Source organism: Phalacrocorax aristotelis, chromosome 5 (assembly GCF_949628215.1).
Source record: "Phalacrocorax aristotelis chromosome 5, bGulAri2.1, whole genome shotgun sequence".
Taxonomy (NCBI): domain Eukaryota; kingdom Metazoa; phylum Chordata; class Aves; order Suliformes; family Phalacrocoracidae; genus Phalacrocorax; species Phalacrocorax aristotelis.
Window position 1 is genome coordinate 23,838,313 of NC_134280.1, and position 15,650 is coordinate 23,853,962.

The 15,650-nt window shown below is 39.6% G+C and overlaps 1 long non-coding RNA gene across 2 annotated transcripts in view; it reads left to right on the forward strand.

Moving 5' to 3' along the window:
• LOC142057448 (uncharacterized) overlaps positions 1-14,939 on the forward strand; it is a 92,511-nt gene extending 77,572 nt beyond the window's left edge. For both annotated transcript variants that reach the window (XR_012660641.1, XR_012660642.1), the window contains 2 exons: positions 4,186-4,376; positions 6,747-14,939. This is a non-coding gene — a long non-coding RNA (uncharacterized LOC142057448). The remainder of the gene's footprint in view (positions 1-4,185; positions 4,377-6,746) is intronic.
• Positions 14,940-15,650: the final 711 nt, after the last annotated feature.

The following is a 15,650-nucleotide window of genomic DNA, read 5'->3' on the forward strand; positions in this document are numbered from 1 at the left end:
GCTCTGTTCAGAGGTCATTCTGAGCGTCCCTTGTTTCTAAAGAGTAACAATGAATATTAAGAAAATAAAGATAAATGTACATATGTGGGTGTGCAAAAGAAAGATAGTGGCATAAACCAAAATCCCAACTGAAAAGTCTTTACAGCCTTAATTTCTGGTTTCCTGCTCATCACCCTGACCACAGGCTGTGTCCCACAGTTGCAGGGTGGCAGTTATGCAAGAACCACGAAAGGTGACCATGGAGCAGCAGTGTTGTGCTGGCTGTGTGTCCACATGTGGTGACACGAAGCACCCGCTTTGCATGGTTTTGCACCAGATGCTTGTGTTTTGGGAAACAGCAGGGCAAGGGAAGGGAGATGCAACCGTAGGTTTTCTGTGTTAATGTGTGCCACTCAAAAGATGTGGTGCACACTGGACAGGAGCTGCGTCGACATCATTCAGCCTGTTAAACTATTTCTCTGAAAGGGTGTTTGTGCTGTGTTGTCCAGAGGTCAGGCATTGTCAGGCATCCACAGGCCTTGCTTGAGAGCTCTGCAGATCTCATTTTGAACATGTTTGTTTTAAATGAGTAAATTTCTGTATTTAGCAGCTGACTAGGCCCTGTGTTTGCCATGTATTTATTCATATGCCTAATTATATTCCAATGATTACTTCCTTTACAACTATTGGAAGTACTCATGTAATAAAGTTAGCATACGCAGATCTTCAAGAGTAGGGCTTAAATATCACTCAGTTGTTCATTTCTCTTCCCCATTGTTCCCTCATTATTCAAGCTGAATAATATGAATGAGAAGAAAAAAATATAGTCAAGAAATTAAGTTTTATAACAAGAATCACACCATTACTGCTTTATAGAGGAGGAAAAGGAAAGGCTGGGGGAAAGGAGTAGGAAAACTTAGCTGCTGATCTAAAAACCTATAACCATAGTGCTGTTGCTGCCAGTGTTTTAACTGTCAGTATTTCCAAATGTGCCTTTTCTGATTTTGACAAATGCAAATTTTTAAACAGGTTTTAGAAAAATAGGGTGGTTGTATTTTCCCTTTAAAGAAAATAGATTTTTTTTAGAAGTTCTAGAACTGCAGTTTTCAGGAAAATAAATTATTTGCAGCAACTAGTGAAAAAAAAAGTTTTTTAAAGTACTTTTTGTTGCTTCTGTTCTGTTTCTTGTTATTCCTTAGAAACGTGTAAGAAGCATCCTTTCTGTTTAGATCCACTTTTATTTCCCCTAGTAGTTGGTGGAAAAAATCGTAAATTTTTTTTCTACAGTTAAAACCTACATTTCTGAACTACAGGTTTTAAAATAAAATTACTTTTTATACCTTTGAACAATGAATTTCCATTGTGCATAATGTATTTTTGGGTGCTATAGAGTTTTAAAGGGTCAAATATGCAGTGTGTGGAAAAGCAATAAGTTGCAAGTAAGTGGAACTGTGCTGCTTGAAGTACAGCTTCATTCTGTTGGATGCAGTTTCTGAACGTTATGGATTACGATGAAATGCTGTGCTGGATATTATGGATTAGAATGAGAAGTATGTTGACTACATAACAATGCTGTGGAACTTCAATGGTTAAGTGCTAACCTTCTTGGTGCAAGGGAAATACCTGCCTAGTCTTAGGAAAAGCTGAGCCCTATCTGCTTATGTAGAAATTTAACAATCTATGCTGAGAACTCCCTTCTGTTGTGACAGAGACTGATTTAATTGGGAGGTTTTTGCTCAACCAGGAGTCTGCATTCATCTACAGAGTTTGTAAGTATGATAGTATGGAACTGCCAAGAATTTTATAGCTATGAATGTGCATTCATATAAATAACACCTGAGGTTATGTCTCTTTAATGAAGGCATGTGGAGACAAGGCATACAAATAGTTAGGTGTTGGCTTACTGTAGTCATGCAGCTTCTTTAACATGAGAGAGACATGTATCTTTTAATAAAATATTTTAGAAGTGCTTTTATTCTGAGGTGCTATGCAAGTAAGAAAAAACCAAGTAAGTGCACAGGGGGTAGCCCAAGTTCTCATCATGAAGTAGGAGATGAGAAGACAGTAGAGCTGAGCTATGAAAAACTGGAAAATTCAGAAAATTGGTGTTGCTTGAAAAGTGGCTCATTACTGATGTCATTGCTGGAAGATGAGCAGGGGCCCGAGGAAATTAAACATATTTTTGGGATTCCTGCTTTCTAAGAGGATTTTGATGCTGCCTGTTGTATTGTAACAACGAGGCAGTTTCTACCAGCAGTCTGCTTCAAAAGAGTAGGTGCGTTTGGCATTATTTATGCTAGGGAGACTTACAGCCTGGCTGGTGATTCAGGGGTGAGGGGAGGAGGGAATATCTGTAACCTTCTGAAGGGCAGACATAGCTTCTGGGTTCATGATGCTTCTTCAGTTCCTGAGGTCACAATTTGATAAGACTGGGGATAAGGAACAGATAGCAGCCTGCTGTTTTTAGGCTCTGGTTTGGCAATTATACGTGTTCCAACAGCACGTAAGTGCATAATTATAAGCATGGAAGTAAATGTTTTCTCTGTGTGTGTTCATCCTGTTTGCTCAGTGTATCATCAGTTGATTCAGTGTTTTCTGAATTGCAAATTTTATGTGGATTTACTGTTCTTGAGATTTGAAGGAGTGCATATATGAAATTGCTGAGCCCCCCCCCCCCAAATGGAGTTTTAACTGTCATTTATCATCATGGTACCAGAGGAATAAAAGGGAGCACATTTGAGAACTGTTTGAAATAGTGTGCTTTGGAGAATTACAGAAACTAAGCTGACTTCTAAGCCAGGAAAATTATAGGAATTGTAATGAGAACAGTATTAGCAGATACATGGAAAATATGGAGTTTGCAAAGGGACATCATGCCTCTTGGAATTTTTTCAAGCAGGCAACAAGCCTGTAGATAAAAAGATAAGTCAGTTGTCACAACCTCCTCGGATTTTTCAAGTTGCTTTGAGCCCTTGAAAACTTAAACTGATACGGAATAAAGAGAAGAATTTTGTAGATTAAGAGCTGGCTGAAGAAAAGGAAGAAAATGGGAGCAATACCTGTTTTTCACAGAGAGATATCCCAGGGTGATGTATGTTGTTTGCCATTTTTAAGGACCTAAGAAGGTATGTGAGCATTAGGGAGATGGTGTTTGCTGCCTCTATAAAATTATTTGCAGGTCAAAACTAAAGCTGGCTCTAAAGAAAAATTTTGCTATTTAAATGACTGAGAAATAAAATAGCAAGACTGTACTGTACACAGCAATACTTGAACTAAAAAATGGACTCTGAATTAATTTGTTTCATTCAGGATCTTGGTCTTCCTGTGGTAAGATTGCTGTCATCTCAGTGTTCAGTAGCAGTCAAAATGGGAATTGGAAAATGAGGAGTTACGAATGGAATACCATACAAAACAGAGCATATAATAATGCTACTACTCTATGTCTTTGCTGCATCTTGAATGTTATGTGGTATTCTGACAATTCTGTCTCAAACAGCATGTAGCGAAATTTTAAAAGTACAAAGAATGCCCAACGTGTTTAGATATGTATATATCTAAAGTATAATGATTTCTATTTGAGGTATGAATTGGACAAGGAGTCTTCTGTGTGGAAACAGATGATTGAAATGGGCTATGACAAAAGTTTATAAAATCATGAATAAGATGACTAAGGAATGTTCGCTCACTTATGATCGTGTAATACAGTGGGAACAGTGAAGTTATTAGGCAGGGGAGTTTGAAGGAGAAAGCCCCTTTTCACATGGTGCACAATTTAATTGCATAGCTTGTTCCCATAGTAGGTGTAGAGACCAATAATATAATGATAAATATAAACTAGAAACTGCCAATAAATACGGTGGTCTGAATGAACGCATGGACAAACAAAGTCCATAATCTGCAGGGTACCAGCAGGAAAGAGTAAGAGAAGGAGCACTCTGTTACACACTCTTTCAGGTTACTACTACTGAGAGCTGCTAGGCAGGATATTGAGCTAGCTGAACTTTTTTCTGAGTCAGTATGCCTGTTATTTCATAAAATTAAAATTATACTTTTATAACTGCAATTGCTGGGGAAGGAGGGGAATTGCAGTGGCTGAAACTCTGCCAGGGTCCTATTGAGACTTTTCCTCAGCATTGGTCTATTAAGACAAGTGAATATTTGCCCTGTCCCTTCAATAAATCACAGCTTTAACTTTGAAATTCACAGATTTCAAGATTTGGAGAAGGCCGAAAGTTCACCTGTGAGTCCCTAAAACATCATGGTGCCTCCTGCCATTGCACCTCGAGCTGAGTTGCCAATGAAGCTATATTGCTATTAATGAGACCTTCCCAGCTGTGGCTACCTCTTGAACACCCCCTCACTGGGAAAATCCCTGCAGAGGGTGATTTGTGGTAAAGGTAATGCAGCCTCTCTCTTTTTGGAGTTAATCAAGAAACCTTCTCTTAATTTCTTCATAGGCCCATGCCCCCTCTTTCTCAATGGGTCTTGATCTTTGGGATAAAAATAAAGAATGGTGCAACAGAGATTGCTAACATCTTTCCTCTCTTGTGAATTGATTGTGGAGGATGTGTGTGGGCATATGTTCTAGTGTTGATTTACTAATCACACACAAAAAAAATCATACTGCAGCTTTGTTGAAACTTGTCTTGCAAGATGCTGAAAGCTGCTGTTGACTTACTAATAATAATGAAAAAAGAAAGATCTGGCTAGGTATTAACCTCATGCTAACCAGAGTAAAACATTCCTTGTACTGCGAACTGAAAGCCTTGTATTTTGTGGTGCCAGAATAATAAAGAGGCTTGATACTTAGATTTTTTATTTTTACTTTTTCCCTGACTCAGGGTGACTTTAAAGTAAAAATTTACAGCTGTGTTTATCTTAAAGTATTTTGTCCAGGAGGTTATTTGTTAAACTAAGTTCCCCCCCCCCCCCCCCCCCCCCCGCAAAGTGTCACTGCAAAAAATTCTTCTTCTGTTGCTATTACAGATGATTAGGAAGAAATCAAATGCCTTTTCAAAGGAGCGTTGTGCTTGTTCTATGACAGAGTCTTACTAGAGATGTTTGTTTCTGTTGAATGTGTTCACATTCAGTTTTATGTCCTGCTGATACAACTCTTAGCTTATGCTGGTCTGACAAAATGATGCTTCCAATATTCAAGTGTTCCTGCTCCATTACCTCAATGTTATTATATCACTATATTACTGTTAGGATATTGCAAGCAGTTCTCCGGCAACTATTCCATAATACCACTGACACAGCCCAGCCTGGTTACATTTGGAGCTCTGAGTCACAATGTTTGAACTTAAAGCTTTTGTAGTGTTTCGAAATACTTCTTTTGAAAGCGCCCTGTTGTGAGCATTACGGTGTGGTTCTATGCAAGGCCAAGGTGTACACATTCTGCAGGAATAAAGATTATTCAGATGTTCCGGAAAGGGTGAGGAAGTGTTAGATAAAGAAAAATGTCAGGAAATGCGGCAAGAGCTGTGGCAGCCTTGTCAAAGCTGCTGATTCTTTGCAGAGCACAGTCCCATACCGTCTGGGGCACACCAGCAATGTTCAGCTGACAGTGTGTTCCCATATCCCATAGGAAAAGGCACCTTTGGCCAGCAAAGCAAGGAAAATGTTCTGAGGGACTCAGAGGGCAGGTCTGTGGTAGGGTGGAGATACTTAACATACCTTCATGACTTAGCTGGAGGTACTGGAATGCAGGCTGGCCATGGCATCTGTAAAGACATATATATTGCCATGGCCAGACTGTTTTTAGGTACCCAAGTTATTTCCATACCTTGTGTGATGTTATCCACAAAAGATGAAAGAACTCAGGTACTTTACAAATCAAGTGTGTGTTACAACAACTCTCCCAGTGGACTGTGGCATGCTGCTTTCTTTTCTCCTTTGTACCTCAAATAGCAACAGACTACATGGAGATACCGTAGTTGAAAGTAGCAGATCACCTTATGATTATGTATGTGCAGCATGAATTACAAAAGAACAGAATGAATACACTGAAACTGTGCAGCATCCCCTATTGTAAACTAGCAAAAAGCTGGTGTTCAAATTGAAGTAAATCACAAATATGCCTTCTGTTACAATGAAAACAAAATTGGAATAAGGCTATGTACCCAGCAATACTAAACATGTACAATAAATTTATCAAGAAGTAGAACTGCTGCTAATCAATGTGACGATTCAATATTAAGACTACATAATGCTATAGGACTATTATTTCAAATGTACTTCAAATTTTATTATCTACAATAGAGTGTTTTTATGTTCCTACTTCACCACAAAGTTTTGGCTTCTAGGTGGGGCCAGTCTGTTATCTACACATCTGGGGAAGCCTTCTTAATTGACTTAAATATTAATTCCTGTGCTTTATCTGTACTTGTGCTTCTGCATGCAGGCTATAGTTAATGGTTATGCATATCTGCAAATTGACTACCTCTTGTAATAGCTGCTGCTTCTGACACCAAACAGATTGTTCAGTGATGCAAACTTTCTCCATAAGATGATACCCTGATTCTTCCTTCTCAAAGCGGCTGTCATTTTGGCATCCTGAGGCTGAAATAAACTTGGCGTGCAGCCCCAGGAACACAGGATCCGAAGGGCTTGCAGTCACTGTTGACAGGCACAGGCTTGTACCATGACCTGATCCCCCTGCGTGGTGATTGCTCTGCCATGTGCAGTTGGTCATCAAGTGCTTGTAACATCTGTTGATTGTTGTTTATTGTCTGAAGAACACTCATCTTCTCAGATTTCTTTTCTAGGTGCTGTACACCTGGTGGATCTGGTAGTTGAATTTCCACAAATAAAGACAAATCAGTTCCTTCTCCCAACAATGGTCAGTCAGCTTCAGGGACGACAGTAAAGGGCTTGAAAACTGGCATGTTGAAGGTTGGAGCAGAACAGAGAGAACTCCTGGAGTCTTTAAATATTATGTGAAAATGAAGTGATGAAGTGGAGCAGAGGAATACTTTGACACTGAACACTTATTCTCTGATAAGTACAGCTGCAACCCACATTGTACTGCAAAAATTCCCAGAGATGGAGGGTCAGAAAGCGTCATGAGGGACATTAGTGCTTACCTACAATGAAGCATGCTTTTTACTAACACAGCGTGTTACTCAAAGGATGGGGACTGTCTGTCAAATGTGCATATGTTCTGGTATCCCAGCTCAGCAGCTGATAGCTGTACAGAAGCGAACTTGTGAATTTTCTCAGATTTAGACAGGGCTTTTATAACAAGGCAGAGGGGGAGGGAGAATTCAGAAACCAGATCTGGCTGTGGGTTCTGCTGCTGCAGCTTTCCTCTGTGATACTGGGGCACTCTGTTGCCCTTAAGTATACATCAATCTTTTCCACTTGGAAATGGAGATTATAATACTGCTATACCTCACAGGGGAAGAATGAGAATGCTTTGTTATGTCCTGCATGGAAAACACATCATTACTGTAGAATAACTGCATTTTATTTGATTAATGTTAAGAACAGATCTACAGTAAAACAGGTCAGTGTGCCTTTATTTGCACTCAAGAAGCAAGTAATCATGCTTTGATGTAACTGCCAGTTAGGTTGCTGAATTGCTTAGAAGTGGACCTTGATCCTTGGAGATGCTGATTGAGTGAAATGCATGCATTCAGTTCCTATTACTGAACTTTTTCTAAACTCGGTGTGGTCAGAAATTCACAGAAGTTTACTTGCTTGTATGCTGGAAAACATACTATTTGTCTGGTATGTACTAAAACCACACACACACAAGTAAAGAAAGCAATATATGTGTGCCATGCAAGAAATTATAGGAAAGGTGCAGCCGTAGTGAAAACTGAGAACACCTGTACCTTCCTCAGTTGTTCCTGTTCCCAGATGTATGGAATAAGCTTGGATGCGGTTGGGGTGTTCTCTTTGAGACTGCTGGTGTGATAGACACATAAATAAACAAATTAGAGAACTCCCAGCACACCCACACAAGGAGTGTTAATTGCAGTTGAAGAAAATATACGTAGTTGTTAAAATGTATGTTTTAGAATAGTACTTCTTATGACATAAAACTGGACTCATTTAAATGTGAATACCTTATGAAAGTTCAAAACCTGATTTTTAGAACTCTCAGAAAGAAAATTTCTCCTGACAGAATTAATCTGGAGAGAATGACCAAGCAAGCAATGGTCTGAAAATAAAGATTAGAGTAGTTAGTGTATAGAAATGTGGAAATGTGTTTGTGCCATAAATCTTTTACCAATTTGTAATGTTATTGGAATAATTGTTTAAAACTCAGTGCTTTAAATCTCGACTGTGTACAAGGCACAAGTCATTTTGCCTTTTTGTAGAAAGGGCACTTGAAATTTAGATGTGTAGAAAGATGAGGAAAAAATAGTGAGAGAACCTAATACACAATGAGTACAAAATTCAAAACTGCATTTGAAACATTCCAAATACAATATAAAAATTTGCACTTTCGTAATTGATGAATGACCTCTCCTTCCTTGCCCCAGATTTTAGTAATTTGCAACAAAAGAACAAATCACTTCAAATCAGCGAAGCCAACACAGCAGCTTCCATAAAACCCTCTGCCAAACTGATTAGATTTGCAATTCATTCACTAAAGCCTGCCTGGTCATGGCAGCATCATGCAATGAATCTTTTCATTGAATAAAACTGGAATTGCAGAAGAACTAATTTTTTTTTGTATGAATACTTCTGTAGTGCTTGTTTAAACATGAAACTCTTCCTGATTAACTCATGTGTGAGCAGTCTTATTCTAGAATTTTTAAAAAAAATCTTCCTGTAATCTTCCTGTTAGCTTAATGTAGTTGTTTAATAGTTATTTAATAATTGTTTAATAATTAAACAGAAGCAGTTAATTGGAAAGTACTGCATATGTAGTCCCAGTCTTTTTCCTTTGGTGGATGTAAAAGGTTAGTGGTTGGATAAAGAAGTGGTATTTTTAAAAATTCTTGCTTGGGTAACAGATTTTCTTATTTTATTGTTTTCTTAATTTGTTAATTTGTTGGACTAAATGAGAAAGTGAAAGTATATTATAGTTTTTGCATGTAAAATAGCAGTACAGGCAGATTGGCATGAAGGTAGAAGAATCTTTTGTTTCTCTACAATAACTTATGAAGCTCCAGAAACTAAAGGTTGCATTGCTCAGCAGGGAGCTTATGTGAACTACAGTGTGTCCTCAGCCTCCACATAACTGCTATTCACATCCAGGCAAAGCAGGAAGAGAGAACAAACTTAATTTCATTCAGACAGTAGCGCAAATCCTGGGCAGACTGGACCTTTACAGACTTTATTTAGGATTTTTTTTTTTACAGCCTTTGCATAATTAACATTTTCATCATTGTTAGTGAGTGTGTTAGCAAGTGAGACTTAATATAACAAAAGTTTGGATTTGTTCACTACGGATTGATTTAAAAGACTAATTAAAACTATATATTGTCCAGAAAAAAATATTTTTAAATGGTGATCCAAACAAAGTATAAGAGATGACTGTGGTCTCAGTTCTACCTTGTCCAATTTGTTCTTCAGGAATAAGGATGTTAATCTACAGAGAAAAGTGAATACATTTGTTAGATTTATTTTTATTTTAAAAAGAAAAAATACTTCTATTAGCAAAGAAGAAGTAAAGAAAGTAGAGGAGGCATCTTTCTGAGGCAGCTAGATTTAGACCTTAACCAGAGAAGCAGCCTCTGCTGGCTCTGTCTGCAGTGGTCTGAAAGCCATGTTTAAACACGTCTTCAACACAGGTCCTGTTGAATCAGTGGCAGACATGGTTTGGTTGGCACATGTGATTGCAGTGGCCATAGTACCAAAATCGTAGCATTTTTATAGATAGTGACAACCAAAAAACTTATATCTATTTAAAAATAATAAAGTCACATTTCTTTGCATGATTCTTGTCAATCACTGGAAAACTCTGTGCAAACTGAGCTTGGCTTTACCTCCTCCATGGAAGCCAAACAGCCAGCTGGCTGCCCTCACAGCTGGGTGTGATCCAGGACCTGATGGGGGGAACAGGTGTAACAAGTGTGGTAATGACCAAGCAGCTGCTTCCACTAGTTTGCTGCAACGGGAGTTGGGGGTCTTGGTTGCTCTGTACTGTAAGCTAGATAAGCTAGACAGTGACTTAGAAACCAAATTCCTCAAATGACTGTAATTGCTGGTCTTGTGCTTTGCAGACTCTGTCCCAGGGCCAGGTCCTGTCTGTCCAGCACCCGGTGCAGCTCTTGGAGTTAAGTGCTATCAAAGTTGTGTTGACTTGTGCTTTGGGTGATGGCCAAGACTCTTTAGTCAGAATCTGTGTAAGCTAGGAGAACAAAAGCATTTTGTCCTGAACGATGATTATTTTTGGCTCTTGATGGAATTAAAATGTGTCCCATGAAAGTTCATCTTGCTTCTCGAGTTCCTGGGGAGAATCTCCAGGGAGATCCTATGAATATCTTGCTTGTAAACCTCTCTCTTCCTTCCCAACTCCCTGCCAGCACCTACCCAAGAAATACCTTGCTTATATTTTAATCTCCTCTGCTAGCCTATGAGCAATGGTTGGCTGCTTTGGCCCAAATTGGCTGGAAGAGGTACACACAGGCAGACATTGAGGGAGAGTTGGCTATAATTGCCCAAAAGTTTGCATCTGATATCAGATTATGTCTCTCTGCCCTGGTGAACAATGGTACAAGACAAGGAAGGTTTCATGTACAGGACAATGTTGTAGGTCGAGCAACATGCATAGTACAGACAGGTCTGGGACGCAGTTAGTGTTACAAGTTTCACCCATGGTGAAGTAAGAGATTTGGAGATACATATGTCTGGCTGAAAGAGCCACAAAAGGGGGCTGCGAAGAGGCCTATTTAGGTTTGATATTAGGAAAAACTTCTTCACTGAAAGGGTTATCAGGCATTGGAACACGCTGCCCAGGGAGGTGGTGGAGTCTCCATCCCTGGAGGTATTTAAAAGAAGGGTAGATGTGGTGCTTGAGGATATGGTTTAGTGGTGGACTTGGGAGTGATAGGTTAGCGGTTGGACTCGATGATCTTAAGGGTCTTTCCAACCTTAATAATTCTATGATTTTATGATTCTATGATGTGTATAATGATCATAGAGTCATAGAATGTCCTGAGTTGGAAGGGACTGACAAAGATCGTTGAGTCCAGCTCCTGTCCCTGCACAAAACAACCCCAAAATTCACACCATGTCTCCAAGGGCATTGCCTAAGTGCTTCTTGAATATCATCAGGCTGGGTGCTGTGACTACCTCCCTGGAGAGTCTGTTCCGGTGCTCCACCACCCTCTGGGTGAAGAACTTTTTCCTAGTATCCAGCCTAAACCTCCCCTGCACATCTTCCTGCCATTCCCTTGGGTCCTGTCATTGGTCACCAGAGAGCAGAGATCAGTGCCTGCCCCTCCTCCTCCCCTTGTGAGTAAGGTGCAGACTGTGATGAGGTCTCCCCTGAGTCTTCTCTTCTCTGGGCTGAACAAACCAAGTGACTTTAGCTGCTCCTCATATGGTTTCTCCTCTAAACCCTTCAACTTCATGGCCTTCCTCTGGAGACTCTCTAGTAGCTACCAGGGCACACTGTTGGCTCATGTTCAACTTGCCATCAACCAGAACCCTCAGGTCCCTCTCTGCAGAGCTGGTCTCCAGCCTCCTGTTCTCCCGCCTGTATGTACATCCAGGGTTGCCATGCCCCAGGTGTAAAATCTGGCACTTGCCCTTGTTAAACTTAAAATGGTTAGTAATTGCCCAGCTCTCCAGTCTGTCCAGATCCCTCTGCCGGACCTCTCTGCCCTCCAGAGTGTCAACAGCTCCTCCCAATTTTGTGTCATCAGCAAACTTAATCAGTATTCCTTCCAGTCCTGTGTCCAAGTCATTTACAAAGAGATTAAAGAGTACCAGCCCCAAGATGGATCCCCACAGAACCCCCCTAGTGACTGGCTGCCAGCCTGATGTAACCCCATTTACTATGACCCTTTGAGCCCGACCCATCAGCAATTGCTCACCCACTGCATTATGTGTTTATCCAGCTGTACGCTGGACGTTTTGTCCAGCTCTGCCAGGAGGGAATCCTCTGGCTTTTGGATAGCCATGAGGGCCAAGTACTCTACAGCCTATGCAAAAAGGGGCATACTGTAACAAAGCGGGGAGAGAAAGGCTTGCCCTGCCCTGAGCATTTGCATCTGATTATAGCTCCAGTATAAAACCATGCCTATCTGAAGTCAGAGCTCTGCATAAAAGGTGCCAACAGTTCTTGGGACAAGGACAGTTTGAGAGTCAGGGAATTAATCCATCTTATTTGATCTTTTGTCCTAACACAAAAGTGAACCTGTTCCTAAATTTAACACACATCTGTGGCTATTCTGAAACTGCTGCAAATTAAACAAGAGGAGTTCAACCTGCCAAACTTCAGTTGCTACTGAAAGTTCTGTATACAGTTGCTATCATTGTTGAAATAAAGACCAAAGATACTGTACTCGTAAAGGGGTAAATTATGCTTACCATCCAATTTATATTCCTGGCTCTTCTACTTAAGTTTTTCTGTTCAGCCATTTACTGTATCTCAGTTTATCTATCTGAAAAAAAATTATTTAAGGGACAAAATGGTTGAGTCAAAAAGCTTGACTGGAGAGCTCTGAGTTCCTTCAGTAAAAAATATTACATGATGGCAAGAAAGAATACCAGTATGGGTAAGCTATGTAATATTGTATGTGCTCAAAATGAGGACTCAGATGTTTAAACTTAGGCTGCCCTTACTGGGGTAAGTCTTACACAGTGGTGTATGTAACTAGTGAATTAGAATATAAGCATACATTAAAAAATGACTGCGGTTTTATGCCTTAGTTATCAGTAATTTTGAAGGAACGTCCTTAATTCCTTCCCCAGCAATACAAACAATGGGTGTTTAGCTGCCATTTGTCACCAGCATTTCTCTGATCTCTGCCTAGCTACACTCATAAAGTGCCTCCAAGTATGTTTACAAAGATGTTTACTCTCCAAACAGTTCAGGCTGGTCATTCTGAAACTACTTAAGGAATGTACCCGACAACTTGGGTGGAAGAATATCCTCTTGATGTGTAAGCGGTCACAGTTTTCACCAAAATTCTGAGTCTGGACTGAAGTATTTATTCCAACTTGCATTTTTATTTATGTAATACTTTTGTAAGTTATGTAGAAATATTACGTTAAAGCCATGATACTAAATGTTAAAAACTCAGAGTCTTTAAACCTGGAATATCATGTCAAATTCTAATTTGTCTACAGAGGTAAAATATTTTTACTTTGCAAGCCAGTAAAGAATGGCAGAATGATGTCTATAGTTGTTTTAGACATCAAAGAGAAAAAAGAAAGTCGTAAGAACATAGCAATATCTTCATCTGGAACTGTAGTTAATCTGATTTAAATATAGCAACAAGTAAAAAAGCTGCATCTTAGGATTTTTTCTGAAAAGATAGTAAAGAAAGATTGAGACATTCTTAATTCAGTTAGTAAATAATACAAGTACGATGAATGCAGTTCTGTATTATTCAGAATACCAAGTGTGTAAATATAATTGCTTTAACACTCTGGTTTCTAGACTGCTCGGAGCAAAACATTTTGCTTACATGGTATTGAGCAGTCTGTCTTCCTTACTGCTGTAAGCACCTCTATCTCCAGTGCTGCTTGTTCGCTAGTCCTAACATCATTTTTAATAGAGAACCAAGAAAAGCCATAGAGGATATACTTTTGAAAATAGTCTGATAGCCTGGCTGCATAAAAATTCAGCTTTACTGTAGCTGCTGAGATGCATCTGTTCAATAAATGCAATAAATTTAAATAATTTGGAGAACATGCAGTTCTAAAAATGGTATGTGCATTGAGTTCAGAAGAAACCATCCACAAGGTTGATCAGGGCTACTAATACTTAAAATTAGTTTGTATTTCTGAACTGAAACAACTCTATAGCTTTAGAACTTGCACAGTGAACCAAATCTTCTTGTATCACTTTTTCATCTGGAATTTTACCAATTATAAAATCAAGCCCTTTTTTTTTTTTTTTTTTTTTTTGGAAATGAAATGGGAAGTGGATGTTTACATGTTACATGTTTTAGCTTTTCAAGACCATTTGATGTGTTGCATTAGAGCTGCACAGCTGAGTACCCACAAGTTGTGTATTTCTTTGCGTAGTTTTTGTTCATTTAAATAATAAAAGTTCAGAAATGTAAAGCATTATGCCTTGCCTTCCTTTTAGGGAAAGCCTACAATGTCTTGCCAAGCTCCAGCTTTTCCATCCCACCTCTTCTATTTTCCAGAAATTATTTTTTTCCCTTTGTAATTAGCCACACGGTTGTATGGAGGAGGAAGGCATTGCTGGCACTGAGGCTTGCTCAATATGTACACGCAGCAGGCGAACACCTTGTAGCCCTTTGGACGAGTATCAACACAGCATTAATAAGCAGGCAGCTTGAAAACTCGGCAACAGCGGAGCATTTGTTACGGAAAAGAGAGACGGCTTTGATCTGGCCATTGCCTTTCTTAGAATCACCCCGTTATTATGCATAACAGAGTGCTCACGTGTAATTGGTCATCATACCTAATCTTGGTCCCCCTTTATACAGGGATGGTACAAAAGAGGAATTCCTGAAGTACGTGTTAGTTATAGATAACCCGCAGCGTGTTTGTTTTGGACGAAAAACAAAGGAAGGAAACTGACATTTTTTTTAAACTTTTTTCTCTCCTCATCTAGAGCAAATGAAAAATAGTACAAAATGATGAGAGACTATCCAAGGTAACTCTGAGCTGTTTCTGTGCAGTTCTGCTCCACCCTGTATATGGTCTATTTTTGTTGTTCCTGCTGTGGTCACTTGAGACAGGTTTTAATATAACTGTGTCTTGGAATGCTTGTTACTGCATCTGGAGATGAGAAAACTCCGTTTCCCCTCAGCAACCTCTGTGGATAACAACAAACAGGTACAACATGCCCAGGCAGCGCTGGTTGGAGGGAGGGAGGGAGAGGGAGAAGTCAGACGAACCTAATGTGCCAGTATCATTCAGGTGGCTCCAGATGAAAGTATTTCTGTGACTCCTTACACAAGTTACTGAGTACAAGCATTACTTAAAAAGTAACTATAGTTACTTTAAGAGTATTATAAGCATGCAAGTTTAAATGGTCCTGAAGGGCAAACTGCACCAAAAAAGACTTTGGTACAGACCTCAACACTATTTTAGAAGACTTGTTTTCAAATCTTCACTAATTACTGTGAAATACGTGGATTGTAGTAAGCCTGCTTTCTTGTAATTAGTCTGGGACCCGCTCCCTCTTATGGTTCTTCAGTGAAACCGAAGGGCAGTGTTCATGCCAGTACAGTTTTCTGCCGTGGCAGTGACTGTGAAGCGACTAACACTGGATTAAGACTTTGAACGAGTTGGGCATGAAGAGCAAGCAGGGAAGGACTATATTAGCAATAAACATCTGGGAGCCTAATTTAACAACACGTTTTGTTTCCACATTAGATGTACATTTCTGGTGCTTTTTCTCTGCTCTTTTGATCAAGGGTGTTTTGGACTTGAGCCAAAGACTTGTCTCTACATGGAGTTATCCTAGAATAATTACTCGGGGAAAAAGTAGCCTGGATTAACTCCATGGGAGCAGAGTATTGTTCCAGAAGGAGTTATGTGGGGTATCAACATATTTGAGT